Genomic DNA, 10,659 nt, shown 5'->3' on the forward strand with positions numbered 1-10,659 from the left:
CTGATGGTTCAGGGTTGTAAAACTAACCAGCAACTTTATCAACGTTGCAGTTATCAGGGACCTTGATAAGATGGTTTCAGGGAGGGTTTCAGAGATTGAAAGCACAGTCAGCCTGCCTTCGAAAGAGAAAGAAGACTGAGAAAACGACGACAAGAAAATCCCGATGCAGAGGCGCAGAAGTTAACTGATGTTGTACCCAGAGAGGGTTTTAGTGTGGATGGGATAGGGTGTGTGTGTGTGTGTGTGTGTGTGTGTGTGTGTGTGTGTGTGTTAGATGAATGCACACATGTGTAAGTGTGCTTGCATCTGTGCACAGAGAGGTTAAAGAGAATGTCGTTGCTCTCCCCCCATACTCCCTATAGAGAGGACCTCTTACTGAACATACAGTTAGACTCCTGTGCAGCAAGCCCCAGAGTTCCTCCTGTCTCTGTCTCCCATGGCACCGAGGTATCAGGAACATGACCACAACTGACCCTTACGAGGGTACCGAGGATTCAAACACAGATGCTCGAACTTACGTAACAAACACTCTTATCTCCTGAGCCATATCTGCCACTCAACTATTATCAAAATACTGATTTTATTTCATATGCATAGACACATGTGTCTGTGTGCATGGACATGTTCCACATGTATACAGTAGCCTTAGGAGGTCAGAAGAATCTCCGATCCTCTGGAGCTGGAATTATCGATGGTTGTGAGCTACCTTGTGGGGGCTCAGAACCAAAGCTACATCCTCTGTAAGAGCATAAGTGCTCCAAACCACTACGCCACCTCTCCAGCTCCTTCAGTATGTTTCAGTGATAGAAACAACAGTCTGCTTGCTAATCAACGAGACTAAAGTATGAGAATGAAAACTCCGGTTTTGCAGGAAAACGGGGAGAGAATCAGGTGGTGACAAGTGTAGGGGGTTTACCAATGGCACTGAATGGAGGCAGAGCTGGCCAGGTGGACAGCCTGCTTCTATTAGCGGAACGGCTGCCAGTCCTCAGGAAGAGTCCTTGTCCCAAGACGCTTCCCCATGGGCAGAGGAGTCTTCTGCAGCCCTCTTTGACTCTCATGTTGGCATTGCATACTTTGTTACCTGGCTCCAGTATTTATCTCCCAATTAACAGCATAGACCTGGCTTTTCTTTTCTAGTGCTATAACCTTAATTCCCCAAATGGAAACCAGGAGGCTACAGAGAGTAAGGGCCATGTATAAATGCTGAAGACACAAATAACCAAAGTTCCAAAACCAGATCTTCTCTAGACTCCAGATGTTTCAAAATGGGCCGATACCATTATCAAGCTTATTCTTCTTGAAAAACAAAACAAAAACACAGGTGACTACATCTTCCGGCAGTCGGGCCTGGAGTAGTTGGCTCTGGGGAATTTTGTGATAACGACACTCCTGGGCACGCTGCAGACCGAAAAACATTAACCATGAGCGAGTATGGCCAAGACAAAGGCTTCTACTCACCCTATGAGGCCCTGCACAGTTTGTGCAAACGGTGGTGAAGAGAAAGGATCGTTTGTTTAACAAACATCCGAGATTTAAAACCATTAAAGAGGAAGAGAATTATCCTTGGATGTTTGCCTAGCGCATGAGATTTGTCTTCTATAATTTTTGCCGCTTTCTACCAAATCACTTGAGAGTTCAGTTAATATTTCTGTACTGGTTTTCCACTGGGCTGTAAAGTGAAACTCGGAGAGATTAAGCGCTCTCCACAAGGGCAGTTATCTGCAGCTGCTGAGCAAGGCCTCGAAATCACGCTGCCTGCTTTTCTTAGCCTGGCTAAGCCGACTCGCCTTCCAAGGAAATGAAGGGTTGGAGAGGTAAGAGAAGCGCACTGGCCACTGTAGATAATACTGATTTTACTTCTCTGGGCTGACTTGTATTGATTTGTGCCAAGAATATTTATAAAAGTAAAAATAGTTCCTTCATGAATATCGAGCCTAAACCCTGCTAGCATACTTCTACCCTGACTGAGTGACATCGAAAAGCAACTGAACGTTGCCCACTGGCCTTGAACTTAACCCTTGTTACAGCAGTGAGACAGAAGGAATCCACGTTCACACTTTAAAGTCTTTTCAGCTTACCTTTTGCAGGTCAACTGGTCACCCCTGCCAAACAGAAACAAAGCAGTGAAAGGAACTTGGGAACTGGCAAAATAGAGCTATTCTCCTGGGGGGTAGGGGACACGTTGATGACTAACGCAGGATGCTACCTTCTTGCTCCAGTTTTCTGAGGTGAAGTAGTGAGTGGGGAAGTTTTGTTTTAAAGCTAGTCATTCTTTTAAGATTGTGTTCCCAATTGAGAAATAACATTCCATCCTTCTCTGTCTCCAACGCAGGGGAATTTCACACCCCGGTTCCAAACCACATAGTAAAATAATAACATTCTGCGTGGGGTATAGAATGACTCTCATAATCTCCTCTGCACCGTGCAAAGACTTTTGCAAGAATGAGTATAAAGCAATATTGTTTGATTACGTCCCTCAGATGAGGTCAGCACTGGGCAGCCGAGGAGGAGACTAGGAGATCATCTTACCTGTGAGCTGCATAGATGTGTAAGCCCCTCCCCCTGGCTCCCTCTCTTTACCCTCTCCCTCTTGCCTTCCTCCTTTCTTTGCTCTCTGCAAATTTCTCTGCCCTGCTTACTGCCGATCCTGACCTTCGAACACAACTGAGCTGTGTTCTTGTCGTTAACGATAACATCACCCAGCAGACGTGGCAAACGTTTCAGCCTGCTTCGTTTTTCAGACAATCCAAAGAGGGTTGGAAACTTGAAGACAAAACTATACCTGTTAAGCAATATTGACAAGAAAATAGAAATAAGAGATACATTTCAAATTAAAAGTAAATTTATTTCCTGTGGGACACAGAATGATATATGTTCCAAAATAAATTGATACATGTGGAATTATTTTTAAAATTCATTGTTAAGTGAGAGATAAGCTAAGGAGCGACATAACTACATCTTACATGTAGAAATAAAACTATCAAATAAGACTTTGTTTTAATTATTTTTTCTGTTTTCTACATTTTATATAATTAAAATGCCTATTTACTTAATTCTTTATTTAAGAGGTTTTATAACTTTAAAATTCTCGTGGTCCTATTTTTTTTCTTTCTCCCTTTTAGATCTTTCTTAAATCTTATAAAAGACATTTGTGGACACACACACACACACACACACACACATATTTGGATTAGGCCAAGTTTCTCCTCTCTGAGCCAGCTGATAAGGCAGGGATTTAGGAGGCGAAAGCGTTATATAATCAGAATTTTATTAAACTGTCTGGGATTTTATAGATCATCTGTTGAAACCCTGCATTTTATAATGGAGAAACTGAGAAGGATAAAGTTAGGAAAATATTAAGAGCTGTTGTATGGGTGGAACCGATGGGCGTAATGGGAGTTGAATGAAATTTTCACATTGGTAATTATTTCAGAGAGCCCTCTGTAGGGCAAGAACACGTCTAGCCGAGAGGACAACCTTCTCCTCCCAACTCTTTCCCTTCCTTACTGCATTTTCTGAGGCTTTTCAGCTCCCAACATCAAAGGGCCTATTTTTCTGGAGAATCTACACAGTCAAAGAGACAAAACTCAGAGACAGTGTTGGTGGTGCTTGTTAGAACTCTACATTTTACACGGGACACACAGGGACCTAGAAATCTCAGTGGGTGTCCCACTCCTCAGGTCTCAATCCACACTTCTGACAGGACTATGTTCAGTGTGTGTCTATGAAATTATGGGCAGGACTTCCTGTTCTTCATAATACCGTTGCCCTTAACAAGGACTAGATCGCTACAGATGCCAAGCACAAAATATTAAATTGAATTAAGGGTAAGTCTATATAGGTGCTCATAAAAATTCCCGAAGGTACATACTTTTGGGGAAGTAAGCTATTGGAAAGGTGGAGGAGAAAGGTTTTATTTCACATCTACCTTGCTCAGTCAGGAACTCAAAGGGACCAAGCCATGATAGTCATGAACTGTTGTGAGTCGTTTGCACAACACCAGCTTTCTCCTGCATTTGTATGTGTTGGTTTATGTGTATCCCTTGATTGTTGTGGATAGCCTCTGCCTTGTATTTTGATGTTAATTCCCCTTTCCTGTGAAAGGCTGCAGAGGAGAAGTGAGTCATTACACATTACACAGATGATTTCTAATGAACCTTCTGCCCATCTTAATTTGTAAAATAAACACTGGAGCCAGTGATTGGGCAGAAGAAGGGGGGGTGGAGATACAAAGATTGGTGGAAGAGAGCAGAGGGAGAGAGGTAAACTGAGGAGGAAGACAATGGAGGAGGGCAATGATGAAAAAGGAAGACAGAGGAGCAGGAGGTGAAAGGACAAATGCATGACTTGGAAAACCCACAAGTTATAAGGGTCTCATAGCTGGGGAATAGAATAGTGTAGTGGTAAATCTGCCCAATCTAGGCATGCAGCATATATTTATAATTACTGAGTTGTGTTTTCTTTAACAGGTCATATTTGGGTTGGAGATTTACTGCAACACTTGGTGAACATTTTCAGTCTTTTACTCCAATACTGGTAATTTTCTTCACACATTAAGTGTGTGTGTGTGTGTGTGTATCCCTGCCCTACCTTCCTACCCATATGGGCAGAAGGCATGTACTAGAGATTTGTTTTAGAAGACAAGGGACATAATAAAAAAAAAAAAAAAAACACATTTTAACAGAATGGTTTTGGGTTGTCAAAATCGCCAGCGTACCTTGGAAGCCCCTCCTACCTTTTTGATCTCTGCCATTCAGCTCATGGTTTTTGTGTGGTGGTAATGAGAGAGAGACTGAAGTTGTGACCGTTTCTAGCCTGAGCTTGCCAAGAACTCATTCATAGTGAAGCATGACTTGCAGTAGTGATCCCCTGCCTCTGGCTGCCATGGACTCCCACACTTACAGACCCACACAACATCGTACCAACTTTATAAGGTGCTGGAGACAGAACCCAGTATTTGATGCATCCGGGCAAGAATGCTACCGACTGAGCTATAACCATAGAGCCTCTACTTGCTTTGAAATTAGTCTTGGTGTTTGCTCTCTGCCACAATTGCACGTAGGTGTTTATCCTCCATGTTGTAGTCAGCCTGATTTTTCATTTGAACATTTAATTATCAGTGGCCTTGCTCATCCTGGCGGGACTGCCCCCCCCCCCCGGGGTTAATTAATTCCTAGAGATAATAATAGAAGGTTACCTTTATATGCTAACCAACCAATCCTGAACTCCACTTACTACCTTTGTCAGCCACTGTAATACTTCTCTTAACTCTTCTGGAGCCAGAGCAGGACAAGAAGAGAAAATCTCTACATTTTAGAGTATGTGTGGTATGGCCTATGGCCTCTTCTCAGGAACTGTGAATAGTGAGCTACCTTCTCATTAACAATCATCTTTGACCTAATGGCCTTCCCATTGTCCAACAGGAATAAAGATAGCATTTCAAAGCAGTGATCTTATGTGTGTTTTATTATTCCTATGTAGTTGAGTTCACTTCTTCTCTTCCTACCTACTCTTCCTCTTTTCTATGACAAAGCAGAAATACATCTATTTCAGACACTTCCCTTTTGTTTAAATCAATATGCTGTAACAGAAAAAATAACTTGTCTAGTATAATAAGCAGACAAGGGTTCGTATTCCACCTATAAGTCTCACCATCATAAGAAACCTTAAGAACCCTGGCCATTCTACATGTAAAGGTCACAGCATACTCACTAAGACTTGAATGGGTTCAGATTCTCTAAGGAGACATTCACTTTCCAGGCATGAATCATAAAACCTTCCCAGTTCTACTGTGTGATTATAGCTTCTGTGGGCTTAAGACAGCCAGAGAAAGAACAAAAGAGCTCATTTGTGGTCATTGCCCATAAGTGCCAGATGTCACTTTCAGACCATTGGCCAGAATTCATTATCTAATCTAGTTGCAAGGCAGACCATAGGATATAACGGAGTAAACAAACATGCAGTAGAGATTATTGCACAAATACTTACACTAGTTTTGAGCTTTTTTTCATTAAGGAATTATCCTGATATTCTGTCAGCACAGTTGAAAGTACACAAAGCAGTTATAGCTATTGTGTTGGAAAAAAAATCAGTTCTTTTCCTCTCCTTTTGAACGTGTGGATATGCAAAGAACCTGATCTGCTATTCTTTCTAGTTATGAAGAACATCAACATGTATTCACTGGGAGAATGGCTTCTTTGTTATTTATACTTTAAAATATAAATCACTATAATTGGAACCAACTTTGTTCTCATAATCACTTATGGGGGCTGGAGAGATGGCTCAGAGGTTAGAGCACTGGCAACTCATTCAGAGGACCCAGCTTTGATTCCCAGAACCCTCATGGCTAACAACCATTTGTGACCCTAGTGCTATGGGATCCGATAGCTTCTTTTGACCTCTGCAGGCAATGCATGAATGGTACAAAGATATCATAGTAGGCAAAATACAGTACAAATGCTACACGGAGATGCAAATGGGCAAAATACACAGGCACACTTGTACTAATCACCTTGGACCCTTGATATGCTCTCATTGGCAGTTGTCTTGATGCTTTAACACTTTTTTCCTAGGAGCAGAGCCATGCATGGGTATCAATTCAAATACTGCTAGGTCTAATGAAAAGTTTCTAAGTATCATAAAACATTACATCAACCCGCCTTTCCCTCTTTGAGACACTTTTCTATTTCCATTTCTATTATTTCTATTGGCTGCTTCGTTCTCCTCTACTGGTTGTGTCTTTCAAGAGCCCCTTCACAGATGATTAGATTGGTACAAATTATGTGATGCCACACAATTTTCTCATGAGCTTCTTTTGGAGACAAAGTTTTTATATTACAAAATATGGCTGCCTTGGTCAGTGACATGAGTTACCAAAGCATATGACAGGATACACTCCTTCCTTGTTTGTGTGTGTGTGTGTGTGTGTGTGTGTGTGTGTGTGATGTAGTGGAGGCTTACCTTGAATTCCTTCTGTAGCTGAGGCTAACCTAAACCTCCTGATCCTCCTTCTCTTCCTCCTGAGCTCTAGGATTGCAGAAGTGTGTTACCGTGCTCAGCTATGATATTCTCTCTAACCCAGCTCACAGCTTCCCTCTAGAGATTTGGGTGTGACAATGACTTGCAACTTCATAGATTACTCTCAAAAAGAGCACTGAGAAGAATTTGTAAATCAATATAGTTAGTTATTTTCAGTTTAATGTTGGCTTAGTATTCTAGAAGCTGGGGGAAAAATTGAACCATAGGATGAGCTAACCTAGGCCTAGTTCACAGAACGGTTACTGAAGACAAATATATAGATGTGAAAATCGTTCCTTCTAGACAATTCTATCTCTGTCACAGAACTTTATAAAATGACACCTACACACTTTTACTGATTTTGTTTTTATACGTTGAAATTTGCAAATTTATATTTTAAGTGAGTTTAGAAATGGGACTGTTTGCCATGAACCAAAAAAAGAAATTCAACCTGGGTTATGATCTCAAATGCCCAGTTAGCTCAACAGAGTAGCACAACATCATAAATTAAAAGAAGAAGGAAAAATAATCAGTTAAGAGCAGAGAGCATAACTGGTCTGCTATTCTGAATTCCACAACATTTGCAAACTCCTATGCAAGCTGTGCTCCGAAGCGCTGCAAAGCCTGAGTCAGATTTGCAAACCAAGTTTGCAGTGCGTTATCCATCCCACCCCCAACCCCTTATCTGAGAGAAGAAGAAGGTATGAGAAAGTTAAAGTGAAATTGGTTCATGCAAACAAACAAAGGGATCTTCATGTTGGATATGGAATAATTTTTTCTGCTAAGATCTAAAAATAAATAAAAATGAACTACATATATTCTGCATCTGAGATTCCAAAAGACAGCAAGAAAACCAGCCAGACCTCTCTGGGCATGACAAATATTTAACTGGAGTGTGCTATTCATTCAGGATTTTGTTTTCTATTGTTTATAATAAGAATAATCCATCTGAACATCAACAGACTCGAGAGAATGTGGGTCCAAATGGCCAAGGAAAGTACTCTAATTAAGAATCAAGATTTAGTAACCATCCAGTCAATTATTTAGCTCTTAGCTCAAACCAACCCAATAAACTCAACCATATAAAGATGGCTTTAATCGTCAATATATCAGTCATGGTTAGGTTTGGGATTCTGTGAGGCACAAATATGATGTTCCAACAGCCAGGATGTGACAAGTTGGCAGGAAAATGAAAGGCAGTCATGATAGTGAGTACTATAGGTGGCCAGGTGTCAGGTCCCAAGCCTTCACACAATTGAAAATGATTAGAGAATATTCCCCCGGATAAAGGTTCAGGGCACAAGATGTTGTGGAGTCTAGAAAAGGTAACTTTTCAACTACTGCTAAGGGAAGGTTTGAGGGATCTAAGTAATAGAAAATAGCCAAGACCGATTTGGAAGGTTCCAATCAAATGTAACAAAGTGCATTCTTTTTCCTGGGGATTGTGGCCAGGTGAGGGACCAGCTTATGAAGGCAATCTCTGTGTGACATGATTTATACGAAGGCCCACACAATTGCACACAATGGCATACCAGACAAGCTATAGGGCTTTCCAAATGAGATGGTTTCAGAATGAGACACAAGCAAGATGGTGAGTGAGGGAACAATTCACAGCCCTCTGCAGTCACAATTCAATGTTTAATCCCTAAATTATCACAACCAGAGAAGCCAACGTTTTAATTACTGTGGAATGAGTGGCACATAGTTTAATGCTCTCCTGCTCTCCCAGCAGTGCATTTTTCCCAAAAGCCCATGGAAAGAGGTTCATGTGGTCTTTTCTCTGGTACAAGATCATTGACAATGCCATCTTTGATGTTCATTATCGTCATACAACAAAATTAGACAATGACTAAACAAGAAAAAGAAAGACCTGCCATGAAGTGAGGCAGAGATTGGCAGCCATCGGTAACTATTTCACCTTTCATGGAGTCCTACTTTCTTCTCCCTCCTCCCTCAAGGTCTAACTGTACTAGAAGGCCAACATTGTGTCACAGAATCATGGCTGATAAAAGTCTTCTTTATAGTCCACTAATGTAAAGAAACTCTCAAAAGGAAACACAGAGGAGGTCTGGCCTATGTTACACTTAACTAGCATCCCCTGTGACGACAGAACCAACAACTGAACAATGACAATCCCTGTTATGTTGTTGTTGTTGTTGTTGTTGTTGTTGTTGTTGTTGCAAAGAAACATAGATTTCATTGGCCCCACACCTCTCTCTGAAACTCAAATCAGCAAATGCCCAAGTCCATTGTAGACGATGAAATCAAATTGACATTCAGTCTATACACATCCACTTGTTTGCTTTAAGTCATCTCTACATTGCTTATAATGCCTAATTATACAGTGTACGTATTATGTAAATAATGTTTGTAACATATTGCCTTGTAAATAATAACAAAGCAAAACTGTTTAGAGCAGATGTAGGTTAGAGAGTCTAAATTGGAGGTTTCCAACAGGCCTTCATTGGAAAACCCCCGAGGAAGAGGAGGGGGAAAGACTGTAGGAGTCACAGGGACAGAGGACACAAGAACATGGCCTACTGAATCAACTAAGCAGGTCTCATAAGGACTCACAGACTGAAGCAGCAAGCACATGGTCTGCATGTATCTGCACCAGGATCTCTGCATATGTTATGGCTGTTAGCTTGGTCCTTCTGTAGGACTCCTAACAGTGGTTGGGTGTGTCTCTGACTCTTTTGTCTACTCTTGAGACTCCATTACTCCTAGGGTTATTGTGTCTTGTTTTGTTTTGTCTTTAACAAGATGTGGCTGTGGTCTCTTGGAGGCCTGCTCCTTTCTGAAGAGGAAAAGACGGCATCAATCTGGGGATGAGGGGAAGATGGAAGGATCTGGGAGAAGTGGAAGGAGGGGAAACTGTGTTAGGGATGTACTATATGAAAGAAGAATTTATGTTTAATAAAAATAAAAACATTTTTCTGATGCAGATGGTTAAATCCACAGACAGAGAAACATAGGTCCTGAGAACTGACTATGTACTCATCGAGGAGCTGGTAGACACAATTTTTTAAAGCGGTCACGTGGCTGCCTCCGTAAGAAGATACATACTTCCATATATAGCCAGAGACACTAGAGTTGTGGCAACCTATGTCTTAGATCATCTTCCTACCTGCCATAAGCTTCAGACCCTTACCTATGGTGTGATGGCAATAGCAGCCCTGTTGCAGAGTTCTGGGGAGTAGACAATGATGTTCATGTGAAGGTGCTTAGAGCCATGAGCGTGGTAACCACTCCACAACTGTTAGCAAGTGGGATCTGTCTCCAAAGTGCAAATGAAAAGGTCATTCTGATGACACAGTTTACTAGTCACTAGAGTTTTTCAAGTCTTCATGCTTTCTTTTTTTATAAAATTATTCATCAAGCTGGGCGCAGTGGTACATGCTTTGATGCCAGCCATCAGTAGGCAGAAGCAATCAGTTCTCTGATTCCAGGCCACATAGCAAGTCTACATAGCAAGTTCCAGGACAGTCAGGGCTACAAACAGAAAAACTGTGTCTCAAAAGACAAATGCAAAGATTCATAATTTACCAAATTGCTCATTATTATGGAATCACTCACAAGGCAATTTTAAAGAAATAATTACTTGCAGGATCCTGAGATAACATCTAGAAACTTAAGGAG

General features: G+C 41.3%; 1 long non-coding RNA gene across 2 annotated transcripts; it reads left to right on the forward strand.

Annotated features, from left to right (window-relative positions):
- The first annotated feature begins 1,443 nt into the window (after nt 1-1,443).
- LOC143441930 (uncharacterized) lies at nt 1,444-5,450 on the forward strand. 2 transcript variants are annotated; one of them, XR_013109684.1, is made up of 3 exons: nt 1,444-1,817; nt 2,336-2,551; nt 4,473-5,450. It is a non-coding gene; the product is annotated as an uncharacterized LOC143441930 (long non-coding RNA). The 2 variants fall into 2 exon arrangements; XR_013109683.1 differs by having other exon boundaries at nt 2,336-5,450.
- The last annotated feature ends 5,209 nt before the right edge of the window (nt 5,451-10,659 follow it).

The sequence above is a fragment of the Arvicanthis niloticus genome, chromosome 4, assembly GCF_011762505.2.
Source record: "Arvicanthis niloticus isolate mArvNil1 chromosome 4, mArvNil1.pat.X, whole genome shotgun sequence".
NCBI classification, from domain to species: Eukaryota; Metazoa; Chordata; class Mammalia; order Rodentia; family Muridae; genus Arvicanthis; species Arvicanthis niloticus.